Consider the following 13,184-nt stretch of genomic DNA (forward strand, 5'->3'; position numbering starts at 1 on the left):
TATAGCATTGAAGTAATCTAAGAGTATGATAGCTGCCTTGATTACTGTACTTCTAAGGAATCATTTCCTTCTCACCATACCAAAAGGAGCTTAAAGCACCAAAGACAGGCATTACACCGTAATGCAATTTCAAAAATATCATCCATTTTCGTTTATCTCTCTCTGTCTCTCTTTTTTTCTCCGCAAACCACTATACCAGGGACACTGCTTTTTATTAGATTGCTTTCTGAGGCATGGAAGAGAAGATTCAAAGCCTAAAAAGTTGTCTGGTGTCTTTGTTTTTAAATAGACAAAAGCAGTGGCAAGTATTTTGTTTATGAATATCTGTATTTACATGTTTACATAAAACAATGTTCTAGTTTGCTGCTGGTGAGCAAAAACTATTGCCCTATTCCATAGATTCTGTAACATGTTTTTCATCGTTCTAACTGAACAGTAGAATATTTTACAGATGGTTCTTGGTTATTCTTCGGTTAGCAGTTCTCCATGGCAATATCAATTATTAACACTTATAGCAATACTCTCTTTGTGATAAGGTTGAGTAATGGAACATTCCTTAGGTCCCTGGATCCAAATTCCTGCTATAGGCAGAGACATTTACCAAACTGAAATCTCTGGAAAAAAAATGAAATGTCTGTGGTTTATACAATCCAAATGAATAGCCTGTCTAGCTAGCATGTTTGAACAAAACAAAAAAGAAAGGGCAGTGGAAGGACAAAAGATACAAACATTTTGCTGAAGGGCATCAAGTCCTTGTTAACACGGGAGATGTTAATGTTAATCCCTGTTAAAGAAGGAGAGAGATTCAGGGTACCTGACTGGAGGCTGCTAATTGAGTTGTGTGGGTTTTTTTCCTGGCATAAAGGATGAAGATAAGTAGTCATCTTCAAAGTGACTAGAGCTAGAATTACACAGAAAGTAATTTATATTTATCTCAATATGAGGTCCAAATTGCCTTCTGGAAGTATTTAAGTCTCTCTACTGTCTCTCTGTTGTCTCTCTATTGTATATGTAGTACTGTAAAAAGGAAATAACACAGGGCATTTAAAATATAGTACTGTAAAAAGGAAATAACACAGGGCATTTAAAATACACAGTGTGATTTGCGTGGGTTTGGGTTTTCCTTTTTTTTTTTTTTTTTTTTTTTTTGTACTTCCATTCCCCCCATACACAGGTCGATTCCAAATTTTTTCAGGAACATTTATTACTGACCATCATAAGGCCCAAAACAGGGGACTACATTTAGAGATAAAAACTAGGCATGGTATACATTTAGGCAGTTAAATTTTAATACCAGCTAGCGTTAACAAAACCAATGTGCTTTTTTTTTTTTTTTTACATTCCGTTTAGATATAATTCAGAGAAAATGGTTATATCTTCTAATCTCCCCTTGGTGTGAAAGCATGTTTTCCTTGGCTGAAGCAAAAGGGTTGTTCAAGTACTACGATCTACTTGTTTTGATTATGCTAATATGCAGTGATCCCCAAAATGGACCTGAATTATGCTGGGATGTGTAGCAATGCCTAGCAAGGGAACGCTTCCTGAGTGCTGCCCACCCAAAAACAGCTTACAGAAGGGAAGGCAGGCATGAGCATGAAGAAGTGGATAAATGAGGGAGGCAGTCTGGCCAGTCACCGGCACACACAAAATGAAATCCACCTTCACCCCATCTTTTCGTAACCTGTGACAGTGCAGCAGTTGCGGTGCGACGTGAAAATCAGTGTCTGGGTGGAGGGGAGGCAGGGACCTGTGTTACAAGGGGGAAAATGTGTCCTGTGCAAATGTGAACAAAAGTGAGTCTCACCTGCCCGGGCACGGCTGTCTGCACTGCGGGGTCCACTGCCGAGCCTGGCAGAGCTGTTCCGTACTGCTGGGGGGGGTCTGGCAAACATCTCCTAAAGATCACGTCTACATTTGACAGCACGATTTATGCCTTAAACTCTTCAATCTACATTGAACAGACATAGTTCTGGATTTGAAGGAATACTGGGGCTACCAGCTTGCATGTAGGTGCCAGGTTACATAGGGTGAATTCTGCTCTGAATGCACTTACTAGCAAAAGAGGGAAAAGTTAACTGCCTTTTAGGGAGTAATTAAAAATGCTTTGACAACTTTAGATGGATGGTGTCAATGAATTGTGAAATGCATTCTGAAGTCCTGTGCACTGAGAACTGACTGTGCAAATACCTGAAATATTTCTTGACCCTGTGCAATTCTGTATGAAACTGCCTGCCTGATTTGTCAATTTGATATATCCTTTTAGTGCAGCCAGAAATATTTTTGTCGGGTTTATTTGTGGATCTTTTTCCTGACTAAGGAAATGTGATTTATGATGAAAAGGGAACAGCAAGCTTATGCTGTTCTCCCAAATGATTGTTTGAGATGAGGGAAAGGGTGGATCCAGTGTGCTGTTTGGTGTGTGTTTCAGGTCTAAAGGCAGTCACAGCGAGCAGAGCAGGAGCCATTCGGTACAGGGTGCAAAGCTTTTTTAATGTCTGTCTGATCAGAGAGGGTCTGCTAGGTCTGGGCAAGAACAGGTGGCATGTCATTTCTAGCTCCTTGGATACTAGAAACTGAACAGATTTCATGTTACCATTGCTGTTGAGGCTGTTCTGTGAAGCTCCAATTCTTTCTGATAAAAGATTAAAGCAGTGGATGGATAGTCCTGTGCCAGCACAGACACGAGTGGTGTGCGTGGCAAGCTCCTGGCTCCCAGTTGTCATGTTACTGGACTTGTACCAGTTCGCCCGCGCTCCCACCCCATTAAAACTCACATTTTCTATGTGTCTTATGAGGACTTCAGGGAATTCTGTTCCCTGCATAGCTCTAAACGTTGGAAGCTTCTCCTAGCAGTGCACCAGAAGGACGGACCTTCAGGCTGCTAGATTTCGAAAGGGCATGAGGGCATGCTTCAGTTTGTGTGTCTTAAACTTCCTTTCTGTAGTGGAATTAGTTGCGCATATGTATGTGAAGTAAGTATGGAGGGATTGTTTGCTTTTTATTTTGCACAGTCAACATCAAGAAACTAGTTCTTAAATTCTGGTAACTTACTGTGAATGACTGTACTGACTACACTTCTGGGGATTCAATGAGCGGGAGACAGCTTTCTCCTTTAGTAGTCCAGTGAACTGTTAAATTTATATCTACTTTTACCATTGTGTAACAGTAACATAACAAGTGGTAGTAAATATAAAATGAGTTCATCATATATGGCATGTATTTACTGTTAGATTTTCAAAGTGTTTTGTAATCTAGCTGATTAATTATGTGGCATGTGTGTATGTATATTTATATTTTTCTCTCTCTCCATGATATAATGCCATATGACAGATACACAGTGAAAGTCACAGAAAATGTGACTCACTCAAGGTCATAGAAATAGTCAGTATATCTACTGAGATAAGAATTTGAGCTCCTGTCTCTATGTCAGAGTTCAGTCCCTTAAACCATGCAGCGTGGTATCCTTATAGTTGACAAAAGTTGAAATTTGCTTTCTGATATAATGAGAAAAATAAAGGATGATTAATACAAATTTTCAGTCGTGCTTCTTAATTTTATAGCTGCATTTGTAAGTAGGTACTTACTAATTCTGAATGATTCCACTCTTATTTGCAATAATTTAATTATGGTCCTAAACCCCTGATTCAGTGGAGTACTCCTAAGTTTAAATGCTTTGCTAAATGGAGGTTTGCATTTGTTTCAGGCATTCATAACCACTTGTTTTGAAATTATTCGTCCTTCATTAACTGTTTTCCCATAATTTGGCTAAACTGCCCTAGAAGAAGTCATCTTTTACTAAATTAAAAAAGAATTAAAAATAATTTGTGATTTTGTTCATGATGTGTAAACATATGTCTGTGTCTGACAGGAAAAAGAGATGAAGAAAAACAAATTAGCAATAACTTCCACTATCAGTTTATACAAGTATCCTGTATTTTTGAAGCTGCTGTTCTTTTAAATGTGCAAGGTGAGAATGGTTCACTGTTATGGCTTGAGTATATCTTTGCGTACTACTTTTGTTATGAATTTCTAAGGGTTTTGCTTCAGAGTTCTAGAAGTATGAATCTCATCTACTGCTTCATCTGTTTTCCTTTTTGTCATTTAAATTCTGAGACAAAATATATTGATAGACAGTCCAAAAAAAAAAAAAATGTTAACATGTGAGCAGCAGCTAAATGCACCTAGCCTGCAGACATACTTAATCTTTGTTCCATAGTAGAATATAAATTTAGATAAGCAAGTAAATAGCATCTGCCTCACAACAAATTAGGTAATTGCTAATAAGTGTTCCTTCCTTACATGGTCTTATCATGAGACGGTTTATAGTTACGCACCTTCCTCTGAGGAGCAAAGCATGTTTGCTCCAGTGGGATACATGAACGTGGCCGGTTCCTGAAGCGTAGCTGTCAGGGTGGGTATTTACACTGACTAACAACCTGCCTGTGGTCCTGGGGGTCCTTAGACCTCTCCACAATTTTAGAGCCACCAGGTGATAGCATCAGACGAGTGGAGGTCTGGGAAGACCAGCGCAGGGCTGGGAGATGAGTGGCATGGGGAAGCAGTGGGCGCAGAGGTGCTCAAATAGAGAAAGAAGGGGGCAGGCAGGGAGCTGGTGAGGGTGACTGGGAGGGAAGAACAGGGGAGGGAAGAGGGAAGGAGGGACCGAAGGGGACAGCCTTGCTCCCAAAGCTTGACAAGCTCTGCTGCTCCTCACAGCGGTCCAGCTTGTTTTCCGTGGGGGTACTCTCCAACTCAGACATTTCTATGAAGTGCATTATTGCAGATGAAGAGCAAGATTGTCATTTACCTTCAGTTCTCTTCTGTGCTCCTAAATAGAGTTTCAGGTACTGAGTGCTTAATACCTCTGAACAACTAAGCAGTACCATACCAACAGCTCATATTTAGGCTTGTCTTATAAGTGCTTACACAGACTTATATAAGAAAGAGAAGGCAGGTTAAAGATAATGTTGGGTTTGGGTTTTTTTTTTTGTTGTTGTTTTTTTTTTTTTCTTTCAAGGACTTGTTTCAAGAAAGTATTTCTGCCTGGGAAACACCTGAACTGACTTTATACATAAGGGGCAAAACCTATGTTTTGAAGACTTATTTAACTAAACTGACATTTATAGTCCAAACCATTTCCCAAGTTCTTTGAAACACATAGTGCTACAACAATCAATTCATTATTTGGATGTGTGAAAATCATTTTAAACCTTGCATTTCCTATAGTAAATAAAGTTAAGGAAAAGCAAAACGATGTGAAACTGCTTTAACATCATACTGACTGGATGTGGTAAATATTTATACTGTTCTTTCCTCCAAAGTAAAATAGATGCCACTGTATATGTTTTCCTCATTAGCAGTAGCTAATTACATGCCACAGTAAACCCGTTTCCTGGAATTGCAAGGTATTTATTTCTGTAACACAGACTATGAGATTCTGCATTCCCTATGGAGAAAGAGGTGAAATGATTAAATAAAAACACACAAACAAAAATACACCCAGAAAACCACCAAAGACCTGAGTTAGCAAAGAACTTGTATTAAATATTAAAGTTGTTGTCTGGGTTTGAAATAATTGGTTACATAATTGTAAAGTTGTGATAACCTTTTACAGAAGTGCTTCATCTGCTTGCACATGTAGGAAGATGGAAAATTTCAGGTTTTCCAATAGTTGTATTTGTATACAGTTGGCAGTCAGGCTTGACCCATATTCAGCCACTTCATTAATGTACGTTCACCCACAGTTTGCACCTGCTTGTATTAAAATTTTTGTCCACTGCAGAATTTAGCTGACCTTGCGCGTTTGAAAATTTAGTCCGTTTAACACATTTTGAAGGATTCTTCATTATGTTCTAAGTACCTTAAAACTCCTTCCCTTGCAGAAAGCTTTCCAATAAAGCAGCATTGGCTTCCTTCACCTTTATTTATACATTGATTTATTTAGCACAGAATGAATGCTCTTATCTTTGCTGTTGCTTTTGCATCACCCTGTAATGCTAAATGTAACTTCTCAGTGTTAAAAGGAGATGATAAGAGAAAACAAGACGGTTTCCTATGGGCCAGTCATATCAACTTACCTGAGAGAATACTGCAAGTCATCTCACCTTCCGACAGGATCTCGAGTCTGTAGTGTGGTTATTCATCCATTGTGCTACGCCAGCATCTGGATCTCCTGCAACTTCCCCTGGGAAATTTAACAGTGCTGCTTAGGAAAAACAACGCAAACCCCCTATTATAAAATATCAGTTATAAACATAGATGTAATGCAAAATATTAGAGACTTTTTTTTTTTTTTTCTTCCCCAGAGATCTTAAACCAGTCACTTTATTAGGGATAAGAAGTTCCGTAAACTACAGGCTGATTTCAGCACGTTGCATAGCAACTGAATAGTCTGGAAGAGGAAACTTGCAGATTAGTATGGATTTAACGTATAGCACTTTTAAGCATATTGTTTTGAAAGAATAACTATCAAAGACTTTAGATAAGGAAATGTTCTCTGAAAAGTTTCCTTTGACTTTGTCGGAAATGACAAATGAGTAGAAAGTAGCCAACTGGACCTCTTTAGCTATATTTTTTATTACTTTTATGATGTTTTCTGTTTGATAAATTTGATCTTACTGGTTTATTGTGACTTGTATATTATTATTTGATGATTTTATTGGGAAAAAAAAAGGACTGTTTTTCTCTGGCTTGAGTTTATTTTTTTCTAAAAGCCTTTGCTTTTTTCACAAAGGATGAAGATGAAATGAGAAGTGCCCACCATACAAGCAGACTCTGACAGATGATGAAATGAAAAGTCTGAAAATATTCTTACGGACTTTTCCTTTTAAATATCTAAATAAGAAAGGTTACTTTGCATTTACTGAGATCAAAAGTTCTTATATGTGTGTGGCAATCCCATCAGCACTGATTCAGTTCTGACAAAAGCGATCTTCTTAGGAAGCTGTGGATATTCCATGTTCTCTGAATCCAAAGAAGGTTCAATTATATGTGTGCTATTCTTTCACAGTCCTTATTGAATTGTTGTGGGGTTTTTTGTTTTCTTTTTTGGGTTTAGTTTTTGTGTTGGGTTTTTTTGTTTGTTTGTTGTTGGTTTTTTTTTTTAAAGAAAAACCACAGCGTTCAAATTATGTATTTCTGATGCTTTGGTCTCTTCTAATCTATTAGGTCTAGCAATAGAAAAAAAACTTATCTGTCTTTAATCTTCCTTACTGAAATTGAAGCCTATTAGAAGCCTATGCTACCTCCCATAGAGTGGGAGAGTAGATTTTTGTTTTTAAAACCCTTCCTTTAAAACAGTATTTTGAGATTATTATCCTGTGTCTCTCGGTGTTCTTTTTTACATTAACATATGTAGAATATTTTCCAGTCTTGCTCCTCAGTACAAGTTTGCACACCAGTAATGCTTCATATTAGTAATATTTGAACTTCTTTTTTCTTTCTTTTCTGTGTCCATTTGCCATGCTCTAAAATGGACACTGAAGTCCAGCTGGACATTTCAGTCATGCCAAGCAGAGCAAAAGGTTTTTTACGGGATGTACCCACAGTGTTCTCTGCTTTTTCTACAAAAAACATGACATACTCAGTGGTGATATCACCTTGAGTCATTCATCCCTTCTGTTCTATATTCTATATTTGTTTTATTGATTATTCCTATCTGTATTTAGCATCTTATACTTGTCTTTGGTGAATGTCATCCTATTTTTTTCCAGTTTGTCAGGATAAATTTAGATGTATCCCATCTTCTATGACACACGGTGTTCTGGTTTTATGTCTCCAGAATATTTAAGAAGTAGATGTTTAGTTCACTGTTGAGTTCATGAATTATATATATGCCAAATAAAACTCTGTCCCCTGGAGAGGTAGTCTGATTTCTTTTTTCAGTACTTGTCCAAAAATGTACGTTGTACTAATGGATCTATAATTCATGACCTCTTCAATTTCACTCTTTCTAAAGATGGGTATCACATATTCTCCAGTCTTCAGGTTCTTCATCCACACTTCTGAGTCTGTGAGGAACTTAGATCTTAGAGCTTAAAGAATAAGTTATCATGCACAACCATGACTAACAGAAAACAATCAAATTAAAACTCATATCAGTCTGTAATTGGACAGAATTGTATTAGAGAGAAGAATATCTTTTGCCTAAATCAATTTGTCAGAAAGAAGTACTGTGTACCATGACATTTACATTTGGCTGAAAAAATGTGGAGATGCGGGTAGAAATAAATCACATATCAACCCACCCAAACCCACGACCATTTAATATCTTCATAAGTGATGTGGATGATGAGATCAAGTGTACCCTGATGAAGTTTGCCAATGACACCAAACTGAGTGGGGAAGTGGACACTTCAAAAGGGAGAGCTACCCCGTGGGAAGATGTGGATAGGTGGGAAGAGTGAGCTAACAAGAAGCTTACGAAGTTCAGAAAAGACAAATGTAAGATCTTGCACCCAGGAAAACATAATGCAGGAGTGCAGCACAGGCTGGGACCTACCAGGCTGGGGAGCAGCTCTGTGGAAAGGGACCTGGGGGTCCTGGCATTCAGCAAGCTCAATATGAGTTGTGTGCTGCTGCGGCAATGAAAGCCAAGAGGACACTGGGTTGCATGGCAAGGGCATCACCTGCTGTACAAAAAAGATGTGGACAGGCTGGAGAGGGTCCAGAGAAGGGCCACAAAGATGATCAAAGGTTTGGGAAGCCTGCCATCTGAGGAAAGGCTGAGAGAACTCTGTTTGTTCAGCCTTGAAAAAAGAAAGCTTAGGGGAGACCTTATCACCATGTTCCGCTATTTAAAAAGTGGCTACAAAGAGGATGAAGACTCCTTTACAAGGAGTCACATGGAAAAGATGAAGGGTAATAGGTACAAGTCCCTCCTGGGGAGATTTCAGCTGGTCACAAGAGGACAGTATTTCACAATGAGAACAATCAGCCAGTGGAACAATCTACCCAGGGAAGTGGCAGACTCCCCAACACTGGACACTTTAGATTCAGCTGGACAGGTGCTGGGCCATCTTGTCTCGACTGTGCTTTTGCCAAGAAACATTGGACCAGATGATCCTTGAGTCCCTACCAACTCAATATTCTATGATTTTATGAAAAGCATTATGGAATTTGCCCCAGACCTTGAGATGACCTCAGTTGTATTATTTTGAATAATTATTTCTATCAAAGGTCTCTTGAAGGAGACAGCATCATGGCTGCAAGTATTGCAAAATGCTTTTCTTCATCTATTAGATCTGGAGCTATCATCTTTGTGCTAATATTCCTAAACATTTGTGAGTAGCAGATTCAGTGATTTGATAGTTATACATGCAGATCAGGTTGTCTGCAAGACCAGAACTTATGGAGTCGTTCTCACTTCATGCACGGATTCCATTTGTGTACATTCGTTTGTGCAAAGCCAGATAGGAAGATTGATGCAATTTTTATTTTTTTTCACAGTGTTTTCAATACAAAATCAGTAAAGTTATATGTTTAATAGCTTAATCTCTAATTACTGCTCTTTCTCGGAAGTTGCAGCATCTGGTGACGCATGACAGCCAGGAGCACACTGTTGGGGAGAGCTGATATTTCATGTTGAAATGGGGTAATATACAGCTATTATTTTGAAGTTGCTTGAAAATAGGTGTGTTTTCTTCAAGGAGTATCTTTGTCTGTTGAAAGTCGTCAGGCTGGCAGGAAGAAAATTGTAAGTATATTCCTCAATGCAGTTGCATTGCTGGCTGAGGGAATGGAAGTATAATGTAGATTTTATTGATGTTTGAAGTCGTTATATGAAAAGTATGCTATTTATCTGTGGATCTCAAGAATGTAATAATTTTACAGAACTCAGTTTTTGCTGTTTTGAGAATAATAGGATTCAATATGAATTTTGTGCCACGTTTTTTGGTGTTTTTTTTTTTCTTTCTTTTTTTCCTGATGAATCTGGCAGGTTGCACCCTGAGGTGAATGACTGAGGGTGTCGGCTGTGCAGGATTTTATGGGTTAATATGTCATGAGTAAGAACTGATGTTTCCTTTGATTGTGGGATCTTTCTTGAGGTATTTCTGCTTTGTAGTATAATGAGTGTTGGACTTAGTCTTCACGGTTTAGGATCCCTATAGATCTTGCTACACGTTTCAGTTCAGTCTTAGAAAATAGTAGATTTTTTTTAATTCCACATGAGAATCTTAGGATGCTTGTTTTTATAATGCGTTTCTGGATTATTCACTTTGGCATTATACCCCCCTCCACCCCAGTCAAGATAATAAGTTTGTACGCTTTTATATCTGCAGTTGGATGTTGCCCACTGGGTGTATGATTTTGGTTTGCAGCTTATCAATTATTTGTGATTAGATCTGGCTACTTATTGGATGTAGAAAAATGCTTTAAGATGGTATTATTGAGTTGTTTTTCTCAGTAGTAGCTGAGACCCCCAGGACAGACAGGAAATTGAAATTTGCCTTGTTGATTTTTCCAAAATATATATGAGCTGTTGCATAAATAACTGTAGTTGATGTTTGGGTGGTAAAAGATGGTAAGAGTACTTTCCAGATAGCTATCTTGTTGAGATAATATAGAATAGGGACCATTTCCTCGTCTTCTGCTGCATGGTCTTTATCTCTCTATGCTGAGTACTTCTTGTTTTCCTGAAGCACAAGATTTTATTTTTTTTAATTTGATTTCTTTTGTAGTAGGTAACTTTGGGGTTTTTTTTTTTCCCCTAAGTGGTGGTATAATATGTTTTTACAACCTTGACAAAAAGGGATCTAGAAAATCTTATCTAGGTTATGTGTGTTTTGCTTAGGAAGCAGATGTCGCTGTTTACCACGGCATCTTTTTGCTGGTGCATATTTTCATTTCAAATACCGTATTCTAGCATTTTATATGTTGTTGCTATGTTATAATTATTTGTAATGTGTTAATGTTAGCACATTATGTTAGCAACACAAGAGATGCCTGAAGATCCAGACGGAATTGGCTGCTGAAAAATACTTGCAGGCTATTTGCAGACATGGGAATTTTTTTAATATAGACAGATTAGTGATGGACAAGAAGGTAGAGGAATGTCATCATATCTGTTTTCCAGTAAGGCCATTGGATTATGTATTAACATAATTCATTGATATCCTTATTGAAATAAATGTACAATTCTATTTTCTTCATAGGTTTGTGCACTTTTGGAAATCACAGGTTTGCAAAATGTGAATATATTTTCAGTACTTAGTAATTCCAGTTCATTAGTTTATTGACAGTATATTTTTTGCCACACAGTTTTGAGCATGAAAAATTTTGTAACTTTTTGAATGAAAAGAAAAATACAATTTCAAAAGTTTCCATGTGGCCCTGAGGATGTGGCTTTGAGATTAGAGACTTGCATTAGATGATAATGCAGTTTTAAATAGCTACTCTGAGGTGCTGTCTGAGATAAGGCTAGTCAATAACCAGCATGAGACAAGTTTACTTAAACCTAGCAGCAGCAGCTGCACGCTTACCTGGCAGCATACAGCTATTCAATCGACTTACAGACCTGGTCTGGCTCCTGCTGAAATGAGGAGATGTTTACTATCGATATCCAATTGAAATCGGTTGCAACTTTGGCATCTTCACAATGGTTTAATTATAATAATGGTTTTGAGCATGCCCAGTGGGGTTGGAAAATTTAAAAACTTTGTCACGTGAAGCATTGAAAAATTCCCAATTGCCCAACGATCAGAGAAAGCTGAGCGAAAGACATACAAAAAGCTGAAAGATGAGTCAAAGCCTTACCTTGTATAAATACGTAGCAGGAAAAAGTGGGGATGTTTTGTATGAAAGTATGGACCTAGATCCACAAGTGCTACATGTCAAAACAGGGCAAGGTGTTGTATGAGTAATGCTGATGCCAGAAGCACACTTGAAGAGCAACTGTTTTGGCACAAACATTTTTCTTCAGCATTTAAGCTTCTGCAGGGGGAGGTGTGTTGTAGAAATTGCCAAGAAAAATGTCTTTTTCTGAAAGATTAGAATTGAAGACATCTTGTGCTGAGGATAGCAGGACAAGACATCCTGTCAGCCTCCCGCACTAAGGGAGGGAATGGTCAGGCGCAAACGTGACAAACTCTGAAAATGAAGAGCAGGCAGCAGCTGCAGTGCCCATGTGCATTGGCTTTTCTTGGAACTGGAGAGGCTGGAGGAACAGCCCAGGTGGTGCCCTGGACAGCAGGTCCTTGGTGGCACTTGGCACATGCTGAAATCCAGAACCAGCCACCCTCCTGGCCCTGGAGCTCCTTGATGAACCATGCTCTGGAGTGATTGTTTGGGAGATCACCCAGCTCCAGGCAATCCTAACCATTTATTTAAGGCCTATGCAGGAAAAAATGGACTTCATAATATCCAATCTATTTAACACTGACATGTATGTCCGAAATTGGGTGCGCTTCCTAGCAGAGGCAATTTTGAATACCATGGCCTTTGTTCCAAGTCAGATAGAAATAACAGTGATTTGAGAGGATAGTTCTGCATCACTTAGTCTCCCCTTTGCCTGATCCTGTTTTCTGGGATACTGCTGTCAGCACATTCAGAGCCATCTAGGCAACATGAAGTTCTCAAAATATATGCAATACATTTAATCTGCATTTTGGGAGGGTTTTGAAATTTCTGTATTGCTTGTTGTTGGCTGATTTTGGGGCAATAACAAATATGCTGGTGTTAATGAATACTGCATGTGTTGGATGTTCTAGATTTTACTTTATTCATCAGCTGAATATGAGGTAACGTTTTCAAAATAGAAAGTTTAAAGAAGTTACCTCTTGACAAACACTTTTAAGTTAAGTGATATTGCCAGAAATACTAGTTTTGTTTTCTTTGTTTTGTATCCTCCTGGCTGAATTATACTTTTCACTGGACTGGTCAAATTTTAGAAGGAGGCCCCAAAACGAAAAAAATGAAGCTTTGAGCAACATGCAAACTAATCCTCTCTCAAGAAAAGAGGAGGCAAATGTTTCCAGCATACTACTGATAGAGGTGTGGAGCATTCTGGTATGCGTAACGTGAATTGGAAAATGCTCCCCCCCTCAGTGTGTGTTCCCTTACCGCTAAAATAAACAATACAGGGGTTTAGAGAAGACTGACTTAGAAAAGAAAGAGCAGCGGGTTGTTGTAATCATGTGGATGGGTTATCCATTGGAAATAACAACTTGTGCTAAAACCTAAGGTGC

The 13,184-nt window shown here is 38.4% G+C and overlaps 1 protein-coding gene across 2 annotated transcripts in view; it reads left to right on the forward strand.

Annotated features, from left to right (window-relative positions):
- Positions 1-13,184, forward strand: part of LUZP2 (leucine zipper protein 2) — a 291,793-nt gene that overhangs the window by 214,140 nt on the left and 64,469 nt on the right. The window lies entirely within an intron of this gene.

The sequence above is a fragment of the Falco punctatus genome, assembly GCF_963210335.1.
Source record: "Falco punctatus genome assembly, chromosome: 10".
Taxonomy (NCBI): Eukaryota; Metazoa; Chordata; class Aves; order Falconiformes; family Falconidae; genus Falco; species Falco punctatus.